This window comes from Mauremys reevesii, linkage group 10 (genome assembly GCF_016161935.1).
Source record: "Mauremys reevesii isolate NIE-2019 linkage group 10, ASM1616193v1, whole genome shotgun sequence".
NCBI lineage: Eukaryota > Metazoa > Chordata > Testudines > Geoemydidae > Mauremys > Mauremys reevesii.
Genome location: NC_052632.1, coordinates 62,397,339 through 62,411,838, shown reverse-complemented (window position 1 = coordinate 62,411,838; position 14,500 = coordinate 62,397,339). Strand labels below are relative to the sequence as shown.

General features: G+C 43.2%; 1 protein-coding gene across 1 annotated transcript in view; it reads left to right on the top strand.

Moving 5' to 3' along the window:
• The first annotated feature begins 261 nt into the window (after nucleotides 1-261).
• The window catches only part of EMP2 (epithelial membrane protein 2), a 38,384-nt gene continuing 24,145 nt past the window's right edge, over nucleotides 262-14,500 (top strand). The window contains exon 1 of the mRNA XM_039492958.1: nucleotides 262-398. The gene's annotated coding sequence lies outside the window, so the exon portion shown is untranslated. The remainder of the gene's footprint in view (nucleotides 399-14,500) is intronic.

Sequence of the window (14,500 nt, the reverse complement as noted above, 5' to 3'; positions counted from 1 at the left end):
AAGTCTCAGTGGAGATCGAAATTTGAAAATCTGGTCCTCAGGAGCTGTCTGTGAGCCCCAATACAAAGAGTCTGGAAGCCAACCCTAACCCTTAACACACTGGAAAGGGAGATCTAACTATCTGTACGTGTTTGGAGATTGAAACAGGCGGGAAAAGTTTGTTCCAAGTCCCCCCCACTGCATTTCCAGGCAGTTGAGAGGCTCCTTTGAAAATTATTTTCTTTCCACACCCAGTTTGCTTCTGACATCATTCATCCAGGGAGGGAGGGCTGGAGAGAGCCAGAGTCAGACCTTCAAAACAACCCAGAGTCCCGCAGCATCTTCCCCTCGGATCTGCCTTACTCGCCACCGTCTCCCTGTTCAGATCTCTGGGCAACTCCTGAGGCCACAGTCAGCCCGTGAGTAGCCTCACTGGTTAGTGAGGGAGGGGTTGGTGGCGGTATTGCATTTTATTTGGAGATAAAGGTTTTGCAAGCAGTGCTGGCTGCCAGATGGGAATTAATGGAGGGGGAGAGGAAAGGGATCTCTACACTGCTGGAGGGAGAGGAATTGCTTTTCCAGCAAAGAAAGGGAGAGACCAAGAAAGCAGGGGTTTGTCTAGAATAAACAGTTCTAGAAATGGCACATCCACAAGTACTTTTTATTTAGGCTTTTGCTGCTGAGCTGGTCCTTCTAAAGTTGGCACTTAAAGAGGTGTTGCCCTTCTCCTGTGAAACTCTGCCAGGGGAGGGGGAGGGAGGGCTTGAAAACTATTCACTTCCCCGGAGAATGGGACAGCACTTCGGAAAGCTTTTAATTTCTCTGTCAAACTCTCTTGCTTTTGAAATTTTAGACTTAAAAAAAAATTGAGAGAGTCTTCATCGGAAGATATGGCTCAGCCTATCAAAATCCAGGAGGCACTTGGGGGAGGAGAGGGAGGGCAGGAGAAACTTGAAATTCACTTTATTGCAAGTAACTTAAAGCCTGGACAATACAATTGTAAACTTTTTCTGGGATAGTCTCTTTGTATGTGATTCACTGCGGAGTTTGCTATACTCCAGCAAGACCTCGGGCTGATCTTGACTACTGTGCCCCCCCTAGTGGAAGCACAAAATATTTAAACGTAATTCAGTACAGATTTTTGGCTTATGAAAGTCTTGCTGGTGTTAAATGTTTTTTCCTCTTGAACTAGACTATAGTTTTTAAAAGCCATCTGCCTTCCTACAGCTGCATGCTGGTGCCTCTTTCCAGATGTCCTGTCCTCTCTCCTTCAGAGGGACTAATTGTCAGATCCAGGCAAAGGGCCTTTAGTAATTTATGTTGCTTATAACCCTCCGTATTAAATTTTAGAGGTTGTCTTGTTTGGAGATATCTGCTCAGAATGTTCCAAACCCCTCCCCCGTTCAGCCAGGTAACACTCAGAAAGCTAATAACTCTCTGTTCATGCTGCCAACAAGACATTTTCACCTGCACGGAGGCAGGACCAAGTAAACCTAGACCAGTGATTCTCAACCAGGGGTATGCGTATCCCTAGGGGAACACAGAGGTCTTCCAGGGGGTACATCACCTCATCTAGATATTTGCCTAGTTTTACAATATACTATATAAAAAGCACTAGTGAATTCAGTAAAAACTACATACCCTCTCTTTATTAACAATCACCTAAACCAGACTGCACACACTACACATACAGTGCTCACCACTCCCAGTAAAACAGTGAACGTTTCTTGATGGCCAGTCAGAAAAATCAGGTCCATCTGGGGGACTCCAGTTTCTGCACAGTGTCACTGGCAGAGTGTTGAGGTCTGGCAGCTCTGATCTTTGGGGCTATGTCCTGGAGTTGGTTTATAATTGTTTATACTGTTCTATATACTATACAGTATACACTGAAGTGTAAGTAGAATATTTATATTCCAATTGATTTTATAATTATATGGTAAAAATGAAAAAGTAAGCCATTTTTCTGTAGTACTGTGCTGAGTCACTTTTGTATTTTTATGTCTGATTTTGTAAGCAAATAGTTTTTAAGTGAAGTGAGACTTGGGGGTACTCCAGGCAGATCAGACCCCTGAAAGGGGTCCAGTAGTCTGGAAAGGTTGAGAGCTACTCACCTTGACCATCCTTGACACATATTTGTCCAACCTGTTCTTAAAAGCCTACAAAGATGGGGATTTGACAACCTTCCTTGGAAGACTATTCTAGTCTTTATAACCTTTAGAGTTAGAAAGTTTCTCCTAATATCTAACCTAAATCTCCCTTGCTGCAAATTAACCCCATTACTTCTTCTCCTACTTTCAGTGGATGTAGAGAACTGATCACTGGCCTCTTTATAACAGCCCTTAACATATTTGAGGACTTATCAAGTCTCTTGAGATGTCTCACGCCTAAACATGTGCATTTTTTTAACCTTTCCTCATAAGTCAGATTTAGAAAAATCTTATTTTTCCGTTGCTATGCTCTGGACTCTCTCTAATTTGTCTACATAGTGCAGAGTAAAGAACAACTATCTACTGTGTCTTACATACAATACACCCCAGAAAGAGATTAGTCTTTCACACAATTGTATCATATTGTTGGCTCATATTCAATTTGTGATCCACCATTACCTGGACATCCTTTCCAGCAGTCCTACCACCTTGCCAGTTATTCCCCATTTTATAGCTATGAATTTGCCTTTTCTTTCTTTGCACTTGTCTCTCGAATTTCATCTTGTTGAATTCAGACCCAATTATCCACTTTGTCAAAGTTGTTTTGATTCTAATCCTGTGCTCCAAAGTTCTTGCAACCCCTCCCACCTTGGTGTCATCTGCAATTTTTAGAAGCATATTCTCCACTCCATTGTCCAAGTCATTAATTAAAATTTTGACTAGTACCAGACCCAGTACTAACCCCCTGAGGGACCCCACTAGATACACCCCTCTCAGTTTAACAGAAAACCATTGATAGCTACTATTTGAGTACGGTCTTTCAACCAGTTGTGCACCCACCTTATAGTAACTTCATTCTAGACTTCATTTCCCTTGCTGGCTTATGAGGATGGTATATGGGACTATCAAAACCTTACTAATAATTAAGACGTCACCTCTGCTGCATGCCCTAGGCCAGCAATCCTGTCAAGAAGGAAACTAGGTTGGTTTGGTATGATTTATTCTTGACAAATGTATGCTGGCTTTTTCTTATCACCTTATTATCCTCTAGGTGCTTACAGATTGATTGTTTAATAATTGGTTCCAGTATCTTTCCAGGTGTTGAAGTTGGTGAATTCATTAATATGCAGTTGACAGTAACTGCTTGTTAACAGAATGTATAGAAACTTCCCTCAAAAATTTGGATTGTGCATCTCTTAAATTTTACATGAATGCAGGTTTGAAAGAAGCTCCTCCTGCATTTTGTAGATGTCTGAGCATTCTGTTTATTTGCAGCCTGGGTTCTCTGAAGCATCTGATGAGGTAGATATGACTATTACTTCAGAGGATACCAGATACTCCTGTGGAATGGCTGTAAAAATACATGCCAGATCTTCCTAAATGGGACTAAAAAGCCACAACCTTATTTTCAATCTCGATCAACAATGAAAGCCAGCGTATTATACTTAGGGCTGCCCAGAGGATTCAGGGGGCCTAAGGCAAAGCAATTTTAGGGGCCCCTTCCATTAAAAAAAGTTGCAATACTATATTCTCATGGGGGCCCCTGTGGGGCCCGGGGCCAATTGCTCCACTTGAGCCCCCCTCCCCCCCGGGCAGCCCTGATTATACTCACTTTCAGGCTCATCAGCCCACATTAGTAGGGCAGCTATACAGAACAGGACTGATCATCTGCCTAATGAACGATCTGTTTGTTTGCCAAACAAAATATTTGTAATGCATCTTCTGGAACAGCCTGACCTCCAGCTTTGGCATCAGAGGTTCTGGTGTCCAGGCAGGCGCTGCAGTTAGAAAAAGGAAGACATTGTGGACTATCTTGGGCCAATAGCAGTCTAACATGACAAATGTCTTCAGAGATGGAATGTGGCATAAACATGTACAGTGTAGTAGATCCATGAATCTGAGTGGAGGAGCAAACCAGATACTAGTGTACTATCTTGGGACTTGTTTTGTGATTGCATTTTTAATGGCAATGTTTTCATGCCAAATGAAATGCCAAAGGAATGCAACAATTGTAGGTTTCTCCACCAGTCAAAAGGGGAATAGAAGCAATATGCATCTTTCAGATACATCTTAAATCCCTATAAACAGAAACTGACATCCTTGTGCAGTGGAAGGTAAAAATTTGGGACTAGAGAAGAACTTGGAATGAAGAGTTGCTGATGCCTTTTACATCACTTTGTGCACTTAATTCTAGTGTTGCTGTTTGGAATATCAAATTATTGAAGGAGAAATCACCATTCATGACTGCACAATGCTGGCTGCATGCCAAGTTGTGCTTATGAACTATTGTGCTAACTCAGCGGTTTTCAACTTTTTTCATTTGCAGACCCCTAAAAAATGTCAAATGTCAGCATGGACCCTTTTGGAAATCTTAGGCATAGTCTGCAGAAGCCCAGAGGCCACAGACCATAGGTTGAAAGCCACTGTGCTAACTGAACAATAACCCCTAAAATACTCCAGGTGAAGCATCAGAATGCCATATGTACACTTAGAGGATGATTAGTTTCTAGGTCATGTGTCTGTAGCATTTGAAATGCAACACTGGCTGTTAGTATTGTTTCAGTCAGAAACAGCAGAATGCTGGTAGAGAGAACACTGCTAGTGACATCCTTCCTCTGCAGGCCTAGGAGAGACTTGTTATAGGCAATAAAGCAGTATTGATTCACACTTTGGTAATGTAGTTATGCTGTCAGAAAAACCTTGGTGAAAGAGGCTGTGGTTCTACAGACACTCATGGCTCACCATTGAGGGCAATTGGATAATGCCAGGAGACCAAAACTCTGCAGTTAAACTCTTCATCTGCTGGTCAGATCACTGCTACTGTTGAAACCACAGCTGGCTCCATTAATTGAAAGGTGCCCCCACCAAAGACTGACAATTCTGCATATGCCTACATCAGCTTTACTTACTGCACTTTTTACTCCCCCTTGCTGTGTCAGGGACTCCTGCTTCACAGCTTCTTCTGTAGCCATCCCCTCATGCTTCCATACTCTTGTTTGTTGTCCCTACTGTGTAGAGCTGGCATGAGTCTGCCCTCACACCTGTTAGGATACAGAAGGTGCTCAGACACTAGAGCGATGGGGCACGCAGGGGCGGCTCTAGACATTTTGCTGCCCCAAGCACGGAAGGTCCGCTGAAGCCACGGGACCAGTGGACCCTCCACAGGGAAGCTGCCGAAGGCACCCTGCCGGTCGCCCTAGCGGCGACCGGCAGAGCGCCCCCCCGCGGCTTGCCGTCCCAGGCACCCGCTTGGAGCACGGGTGCCTGGAGCCGCCCCGGAGGCACGCATAGGTTCCAGAATGAACAAGTCCCTCCTTAAGAAACACTTCTGCTAGACTTCAGTCCACCACAGCTAACAGTGCTGTTTCCATATCCACTTAAAAATGGAGACTACACTGTCCACTGAGGACCTCTATTTGGTCAGCTTGGATAAATTGTTTTTGTTACTTACACTGAGGCTGGCATCAAGTCTTCATTTGTGCCTCAAATAGCACCCAGTACCTTGTTAAAAGCGGTGTTTAAATATCAGCTTTAAATTCACTGGTAATCTTCATGACACCATCTAATTGAAAAGGTGGTGGCACAGACTGGCAGCTGATGTTACTTTGGGGTTAGAAGATATGAAATATGGTTATTTGACATGGGACCTGTCTTTCTAGTTGCTACTGTGTCCTGTACTGCCTTGCTTCAAAAATACTGTAAGACCACTAAACTTTAAAAAAAAAATGGAAGGAAATGCAGCACTTTGCAGTAGAATCAGATTAATGTCTTTGGAGGAAAAGAGGAAAATTTAAGCCATCACAATAAGGAATTCCCACTGATGAAGTAATTTCATTCCTGCATAGTTTGTGGCTGCATTTTGGTAATTCAAGTGATGGAAAAATGCATGTTTTTAAATGAACACAATACTGTATTTGTAGCTGTATTGGTCAAAAAAAAGAGTCGGAATGGGAGAAAACCCGGCTCCTGTGGAGGTTCTAGCACGATGGGGTCCTACTCCATGACTAGGGTGCCTAGGTGCTATGTAACAGGGCACACAAGTTTAACTAGCTACGTCCAAGACTGAAAAATGTAATACTATTGCAGCTCACCAATGAGGAGCACTGAATCTGTACGTGGGGAAGCTTCCAGAGTGCCTGACAGCTGTAATAGGGATCTCTCTATCGTGGGCTAGGAACAAAGTTAAGAGATCCATGATTCAACATTATGGATAGAGTCAACAAGTCTATACCATGAAAAAGTCCTACTGAACTTAAGTGAAAACCTTTCTATTATGTTTGAAGTGAATATATCAATATATTATCTAGTAAAATAAATCCAGCAGGCTGAGCTGAGGTACAGTGGTATGTCTGTGGCAGGACACAGCAAAGAGATAGGCATATATCCAGAATTGTAGTCTGTAGGATGAAACAAGGTAGTCCCACCTAGTAGTAGGGAAAGCAAAGTGCTATCTGAACAGTTGCATCTTGGCTGACACAGTGTGCCCAGTTATACAGGGAGGAGGTAGTGAAGGAAGTAGGCTAGTTTATTCAGTATCATCCTAATTTAATCAATTAACAGTCCTCATGACAGCCACAAGTTTCACTATCAATTGCACCAGTTCAAAATCAAGATGAGAGAAATAATCACTAAGAATAAAACTGCTTGTTCTCAACTGAATTTTAATTCAAATCATATGCTGTGGTAACTCATGGCCCTGACAGGATCACTATGGAATGAAATATTAGCAGTTGAAGAATCTGCTATCTTCAGTTTATGGCCGATTATTTTGCAGGTAGTAGATGTATTTATCACCCTTGTTCTTGTAAAGTTTACAGCTAAACTGCCATTAGCTGAAAGCAAAATTATCTACAGAATTAGTGTCTGATCATAGCCAAAATCAAAACAGTTTGAAAATTTTATTACCATGAGCATAAAGCATTAGATAGCTATCATTATTATATATCATTGGCCAAAGTTGAAACAATATCTGTTTCTCTTCTACTGAATTAAATGCATTTTCTTAATTTGGGAAGAGACTTCTGCCTTTGTTTTTGGCTAATTAGGGGGAACCTCATAAGTGACACTAGCTGTTCTAGTGCATCTGGAATAAGAGTTTGAATAAACAGCAGTCTGTTTTCAGTAGAGGCCACTTGTTGAGCTGTACTCTTACAAATATACTAATATGTCTAGAATTAGGGCAAAAAAAAGTAGTTTGGTCTGCCTTTTCAGTAGTATTTTGGAGCGTTCACTGGGCCAGATTGACTCCAGATTTCTGTCAGCATAGATGCTGCTGGAGGGCCTGACAGAACAAAGTCTGACACTTTGCACTGGGGAGATTCTGAAAGAGGAGCCAGTCACACTGAAAAAAGTGGCTAAGCTCTGACTGGGAAGGAGTGGGGCCAGGACATGCATGGATTCCTTCACTCCCTTCATGAACTGGCACTCAGAAGGCTTTTCTGGAGCTTTTGGGGAGTTACAGGTACTCCCCAATTTCCCTGCTCCAACTTCAGTAAAAACTGGCCTCAAGTCTCTTGCTCCTCATTGTTAGAAAGATTCCAAAGAGTCCCACATATTTCTTTATGTGACCAAAGTGCAAGATGTGGAAGGGAATATTTAAAAATGGAGAAGACCCCTCCCCAAAAATATACATCTAAGACATTCTACAATTTCTTTGAGATGGTTGTTTTGGGTTAGTGATCAGTTTTAGGTACCACTAGTCATATTGATCACCCTCCTTTAGAAATTCAATTTTGAACTATATGATACTTTGTTTGCTCTTTATAGTAATCAGTGGGACTGTAGATCGAAGGAGTAGGAATAACATATGTGATTTCTTCCAAAGATAGGAAGGAATTTAAAGGCCTGTGGGTCACTGGGATACAAGAGAAGGATTTTAAAGCATGTGGGGGTAAACTGCTGGAATAACCTGACTGACCTGCCATGGAACTAAAGTGCCTAGTAGAACTTGTTCTGTCCTTGCAAGATAGGTTGTTTGTGCACTGAATAAATCTTTTTTTAGTAGTAGCAGTGATTTTGGACCTCATTACAGTTAAAACATCAGTTTTGCTCAATTTGATCATGAAGAGATTTCAATGTATGTGTGACCCAAGAACCCCTTTGTGCCAACTGGCAGAGGGCACAGAGGGTGTATAGAATTTTACAGGAGCCAGTAGCCCACTATTCATCATAATCACTGCAAAATGTGAATATGGATAATATTTTAAAAGGAGTTGTCTGTACAGGCAGTCCTCAGACTTACGACACAATTGGTTCCTGAAAATTGCATTGTAAGTCAAAACCTCTTAACTTGGAACCACAAACCACTCCACTGCGGGACCTAGTGTCAAAGTCAAAACCAATTGTTGTTAAGTTGAATCAGGGTGTCAATTAAGAAATGTCGTAAAGTCGAGGACTGCCTGTACTGAAAATTTTGTTAAGGCAGGTAACCAGGAGGTGACATGTCTCAGACAGGACGCTTCTCTCTCTCTCTCTCTCTGTCCGGTAGCATGTACTGGACATTGTATGTCTGACAGTCAATGCCTGTTGGCATACTGAGCCAAATGCTAATCAAGAGATTGTGAAATCTTGAAGAGGAAATTTACAGGGGGAAAGAAAAACTGCAGGAGGTGTATGAGTAAAGACAATGGATTGTTGGGAGTATGTTTGAGGTATGCTGAGGTACACCCTGGATCCTTCACTAAGGAGACAAGCTAATAGCGTGTTTGTCTTATGAATAGAGGGTCACCGCCAAGCCTGGCTGTAACACACTGGAAGGACTTTGGGGGAGCAATGTTCTGTAATCTTCTACTTACGATTACTTGAATCTCTACACTTTCTAAAACAAACTTACTTGTTTTCACTATAAACATATGTAAGTACTCTGCATTATGTGGAGCAGTGATCTGAGGTGAAACTGCAAGCTGGAGTGTAATGCTGCTTCAGTAGCAGCTAGGGTGACCAGATGTCCCGATTTTATAGGGGCAGTCCCGATATTTGGGGCTTTTTTATATGTGGGCTCCTATTACCCCCCACCCCGTGTTCTGATATTTCACAGTTTCTATCTGGTCACCCTAATAGCAGCAAATATGCGAATACTTCCACTGGACACTCTCAGAGGGGTCAGACACTCCAGGGATGCTCAGGGTTTAGATTGTGCTTATCTTTAACCTACAGGGGGGCTGCATAGGCCTACAGGGCAGTACTTGTGTTGCCAATGGAGTTGGGAAACTGACCCCTGGCAGGCACAGACAAGGACTTCTGCACACTAAGGGCAGGTGGTAGCAAGGTGCCTCACAACCCTGTGAACCCCCAGGAAGCACCACAGTACATACCAAAATAGTATAGAATCTCTCAGGACTGATGTGTCCTTTTCAGACTCGAAGCATTATAGTTCAACTCATTCCACAGGCACTCTTAAAAGTGCAAAAGTCACCAGTGTTTTGCAGAAGATTGGCACTGGCAAAAGTTACAGTCAGGCCACGTAAGGAACTGAGAACTACAGTACAATACACTAATTCTTATGCTACTGTGAAACTCTTGAACTATGATTATCTGGAGCAATAATCACGCAAACTGATCTTGTGCCATATGCTATGCCCTATTAAGACTAGCTCCCATTAGCTTCTTCAAAAAGGCATGTGACTGTTTTGAATCCAAAGGGAAGAGGCATGTGCTAGTATTGGTTGTGCTGAGCAACATTCTCTGATGAAGAGGCTAGAGAGGCTTTTTAAGACAGGACTCTAATGTGTCACAAGAGACTCCTTGCATAGGGAAGAGTCATCTTCCATACTCACTGCAATTGAAGGTGGCAAGCACCTCGCCGGAACAGGCCTAACACGACTAACGTCTCCTGACCTCGGGCTTCATTCCTTTGAATGTACTGTTACAAATATACATACAAATAATGAACGGTAATAGAGATTCAAGCTGCCTACCTAATATCCTTGCCAGATAGACACTAATATTTAGTACTGTAAAATTCTTGAGAGATTCAAGGTAGCTTAGCACTTGGAGTGACTAACATAGGATCCTTTTCAGATATTAGGTAAATAAAATAAAAAAATAAATAATTAGAAATATACCAATCTCCTAGAACTGGAAGGTCATTGAGTCCAGCCCCCTGCCTTCACTAGCAGGACTAGTTTTTGCCCCAGATCCCTAAGTGGCCTCCTCAAGGATTGAACTCACAACCCTGGGTTTAGCAGGCCAATGCTCAAACCACTGAGCTATCCCTCCCCACACCTGAGATGGATAAGCCATTTGGAGTTGTATCCTGGCTCATTTTCCTTGTGTAGATCTTCCTGCAGTGAATTGGTCTTTCCTGTATGAGATATTGTTTGACAATAAAGATCAAATAAGGCCCTGATTCTGATGGGGGTGGGGCTCAGAATGCTACTGGCACACTTTAAAAAAAAGTCACAGGCAAGTGATTTGAGGAAGTTGAGGAAATATCTGAGGTAAAGGATAAAAAGTTAGGGGATCCAGGTCCATGACTAGGGCTTCCAGGCACTACAGTAAGCAGAATATTCAAATGTCAAGAGGCTCTTGAGATACTGTGGGAAGAAAGACTAAGTTTTCAATATGTCCCTTTAAATGAAAGCTCTCTGGAGCAGTAGAATATTCTGTTCAACTAAGTAGTTCAAACTTCTGATGTGCTTTATTTTAATGTAAAAAAGTGGAGCCTGTCCTGCCCCAGGGGGCCATTGTATACACCACAACTTCCTTGACCCCCCCCCCAAAAAGCTCTAAATCAGAGCTTGTTTCTCCAACAGTTAAGAAGAAACCTCCCTAGATTTCCTCTTATCTCTACCTAATTGAGCTCTGACTTCCCAGTACCTTACGTGGCCACAGCACCACACGCCCCCGCACCACTAGTTTGAAGATAGGAAACTCAGGTTTAATGAAAAGGTTAAACTTGTAGCCCTGTAGTAAAGCTAGTTACAGGCTGATTTAAAGAGAGAAATCTGCAGACAACTCACTGCAGAGGGAGATTTTAGTTTGTTCTGTGTAAGGAGCATAAGCACAGTCTTCTGGCCAAACACAAACCTTCGGTAGTGGGCACCAGTGTATAGAAAGGACTAAAACTGGACACAGTACTCCAACTGAAGCCTCTGAGCAAGTGGGACTCCTGGGGCCATCTACACTTGAAGCTAGGGGTGTAATTCCCAGCTTGCACAGACATACCCATGCTAGCTCTCATCATCAAGCTAGCTCACTAAAAAACAGTAGCATAGCTGGAGTAGCATGGGCAGCGGCAGCATGGGCTAGTTGCCACAAGTACGCACCGACTAGGTCCAGGTGGAGTTGTACCCAGGGTGGCTAGCCTGGGCTGCCATTCACCACTGCCCGTGCTACTGCACTACTGTTTTTGAATGTGCTAGGTTGATGAGAGCTAGCATGAGTAGGTCTGCAAAGCTGGGAATCTGCTCCAAGCATAGACATAATCTTAGTGAAAACAATCAGAGGTGCTGGGTACTCTCAAGGACAGAGTGCCCACTGCTGTGGCACTCCCAGATTCAAGAGCAGTAATAAGTTTAGGACCTGGATTTATAGAGCATAGGATAAGTTGTCCTACATGCTTATACCATGTAGTACCACATGGTGAGATGCTTCCTTCCAAGACTCATCTCCCGCACAGACCTTACCTGAGAATCACCCTCACTTTAGCTCTGTTTTAGCACACTATCATCATAGTCCAGTCATTGCCACAACACTTCTAGCTGCAGACAAATGGCATTCAGTATCTCCCAGGGTAGTTTAACAAGCTGAAGGGATCACTACTGTGTGGTAAAAAGCTCTCACTACACCTAGATAATTTCTTGCATGGCCCCTATCACTGAGCACCCAGACAAGCAAGGATTGAGCCTACACACCCATATCAAGGCCAGAACACCAGGAGAAGAAAAGCCTTAGAGTCTGCTGCCTTAGACTATCAGCCTACCCTCTCCCCTTGCCTCAGCCCTCCCAGCTTAATGAGAAAGGGACTTAGGCACATCCAGCACTGCAACTCCTGGCTGCAGCCTAAATTACTCTTTGTTTTGTTATGCAGCCTCTCTGTTTTGTTGTGAACTCCGATCAGAGCTCCATTGAACTGCTTATCTAAAAAACAAACATTGATCACAGCAAACAGGAGCTATCTGTACCTGGCTGTGAACGATCAAATGAGTGACAGAGAAACAGCGTTGGAGGCAGGCTGTTTGCAATTAAGACCAAGGGTCCGTGAACATTTTGTGATTTTTCAATCCAGGAAGCTAAACTGTTGGCTCCAAAAATCCACTCTGTCTCTCTTCCCTGCTACCTGTGTTGGAGGCAGGCTGCTTGCAATTAAGAGTTAAGAACATTTTGTGATTTTTCAATCCAGGAAACTAACACACAGTGTTGGCTCCAAAAATCCACTCTCTCTCTTCCCCGCTCCCTGTCACAGTACACCACCCTCCACCCCCCTCTTTTGAAAAGCACGTTGTTGCCACTTGAATGCTGGGATAGCTGCCCATAATGCAGTACTCCCAACAGCACTGCAAATGAGAATGAAATCCAGATCCCCCTTTCAGGTGTGTGGAGTGCAATCACTAAACTACAATCACTTCAAATCAGTCAGGGTACAGGGTTCCATGGGTGTTTGACAGTTTTATGCACAGGGTTACAAAGTTAGTTCCAAATATGGTTGGCATGTGCACCACATTTAAACCATTCACTGTTCCCAAGTCCTCCAGTAAGTTCAATTCTCTGGGAACCAAGTAGGCATAAGGAAGATTATAGTAGTGGGGGCACTACATTGGCTCATAAACAGGAGCAGCAAACAGGGAAGTTTCTCAAGGGAGTTCTCCAGGCTAAGGAGGAGAGACTAAGTGACCCTCCCTCATCTGTTATTAACTTCCCACTACTCTAGTGAGACTACGATTGGAGCAGCAAGAAGGAACTCCCTTTCTTGTACTTTACTTCCTGGTTTTATACTGCTCAGGCTTCCCCTGCTGAGTGGGGCTTCAACATCAGTTAGATCTTATCAGCCCTGACTCTCTTCCAGCTGCAGCCTGGGTCAGGATTAATTGGCTCTTTTTGCCTAATCGGGCTTTGTATGGGAGTGGGGGGACACCCATCACATCCCCTCCCCACAAAAAGACAAAAACACCACCACCCCCAACCCAAAAAAACCCTTGTAAGTGTAGGAGATGTGCAGCCAGAAGTCCAGCAGAGTGGGGGCTATATAGGGCTGGGCTACACTAGAAAATTAGATCAACCCAGCTACATCACTCAGGTGTGGAAAATCCACACCCAAGCCACATAGTTAAGCCAACTTAAGTCCCCATGCTCCATGTGTCTCAAATCTCTGACTGCCAGAAACTGGGACTTGGTGACAGAGGCAGGAATCACTCAAAGTTGTCCTCTTCTGTTCATTACCTCTGAAGCATCTGACACTGGCTACTGTGAGAGACAAGATCCTGGCTTAGATGAACCATTTGTCTGACCCAGTATGGCCATTCTTATTAGTTGGTAAGGACATTTTTAATTTGTCAAATTAGGCTAATTGCAAAACTTCTGTAGAACATGAAACTATACTTTCTATAAAGAAGTGATGAGCAGGTTGTCACAAACCTAACAATAGCAGCTCACTTCTTTGACCAGAGAACTATTGATACAAGTACAGAATCCAGCTTGCAGTCTCTTGGAAATGTCTTTATATGTGTAATCGATACATTGTATTCATTTCCCTGACAACTTTACATATCCTCAGGGCTAATAGTTTGAAGAGTATTCAGAGGCTAACATGTTAAAATCTAGTTGCCTAAAGTAAATTTCCTAATTCAATAGTTAGTTAAACATATAACTAGAACTTGCCTCTTTGTTCTGTTCCCACCCCCTTTATCCCTACCCACCTGTGTAGTCCAAAGGGCTAACATCACCCCAGTGAAGGACTGTGTGGCAGGAGAAGGAGAATGCAGCAGGGCCCACTGACCCATCCTCCCAAATAGACACACTCTGCCTATGGGGGTAGGTATGATGCACGGAGTCCTTGCTGCAATTACTGAGTGGAGGTGGGACCCTATTGCCACTAAGTGGAGGACAGAGCCATTGAGGGCATACGTGCTTTGCCTTATGTAGATAATTCCAGTCAGGGTTAAATTAAGGTACTCATGGGTAAGGGTTACATAACTGAGGAAAAGAGTAGATACGAACTTTGGGGCAGGAATGTGTTTTAACAGGACCGCTCCTGGAATACTTAGAAATGGGTCAAGGGGCCAAATGCTTCTGTTACTCCAGTGTAAATCTAGCATTCTGGATTCACACCAGTGTACCAGGGAGAGAGGAGGGAGAATGGGACCAGAATTTCAGTCTTCACTAAATTCCTCCTAGTAATTCTGGATTTAATTTACAGTGTTACAAGTACTAATGAG